The 1,116-nt window shown below is 37.4% G+C and overlaps 1 protein-coding gene across 1 annotated transcript in view; it reads left to right on the top strand.

Annotated features, from left to right (window-relative positions):
* Positions 1–585: 585 nt before the first annotated feature.
* LOC133618606 (adenylate cyclase type 6-like) overlaps positions 586–1,116 on the top strand; it is a 166,032-nt gene continuing 165,501 nt past the window's right edge. Inside the window, exon 1 of the mRNA XM_061979127.2 lies at positions 586–618. The gene's annotated coding sequence lies outside the window, so the exon portion shown is untranslated. The remainder of the gene's footprint in view (positions 619–1,116) is intronic.

Here is a 1,116-nt window from a genome sequence, read left to right as displayed (position 1 = left end):
CTTGCCCCTGATGGGTCGTGGTTAGGGCCTTGTATGGCAGCTCCCGTCATCAGTGTGTGAATGAGTGAATGTGGAAATAGTGTCAAAGCGCTTTGAGTAACTTGAAGGTAGAAAAGCGTTATACAAGTATCCATTTACCATTTCTACAATGTCATTTTTTTCTGATACCAAATCTGACTGGCTGTGTTTTGGCTCCATAACCGTATATATCAGTGCTTTTGCCATATTTTCAGAAGCAGGACCGGATACCAACACCTTACATATTCACCTCACCAAAAGGCTGATTTAATAAAAAATAAGTACACTTTCAGGAGTGTGATGATGTTGCAGCCACACAAAAAAAGCAGACTTCAAACTACTTACAGTATGAGTCTGTATGGTGTAAATTGATCATGTAACACCAGGCTTGCAATCAATTGTATTCATCATGATTTTGTGTAAATTGTGTCATTACGTTTGTTGCTTATTTGTTTGTGCTTTCGTTGCAGGAAGAAAGGAATCACAGTCACTTTGAAAGCTAAAGGATGGGGGCAATGAAACATATCAACACCTAGGAAAAGGCTAATCATCAATTAATCAGAGCATGAGAGGATGTTTGGTTGCAGAAGAGGTGAGATGGTAAGCCAACACTGCCATCAAGTGGCCAAATGTATCATACATTTGACATGTATTGTAAATAGTAAACAGTAACTGCCTGTGGCCTTGCCTGCCTTGACAGTAAGTATGTGACTACTAGGGCTGTGAATCTTTGGGTGTCCCACGATTCGATTCAATATCGATTCTTGGGGTCACGATTCGATTCAAAATCGATTTTTTTTTTTTTCAATTCAACACGATTCTCGATTCAAAACCGATTTTTTCCCGATTAAAAACGATTCTCTATTCATTCAATACATAGGATTTCAGCAGGATCTACCCCAGTCTGCTGACATGCAAGCAGAGTAGTAAATTTTTGTAAAAAGCTTTTATAATTGTAAAGGACAATGTTTTATCAACTGATTGCAATAATGTAAATTTGTTTTAACTATTAAATGAACCAAAAATATGACTTATTTTATCTTTGTGAAAATATTGGACACAGTGTGTTGTCAAGCTTATGAGATGCGATGCAAGTGT

This window comes from Nerophis lumbriciformis, linkage group LG01 (genome assembly GCF_033978685.3).
Source record: "Nerophis lumbriciformis linkage group LG01, RoL_Nlum_v2.1, whole genome shotgun sequence".
NCBI classification, from domain to species: domain Eukaryota; kingdom Metazoa; phylum Chordata; class Actinopteri; order Syngnathiformes; family Syngnathidae; genus Nerophis; species Nerophis lumbriciformis.
Note: the sequence above shows the minus strand (reverse complement) of the source record. Positions and strands in the feature narration are given on the sequence as shown.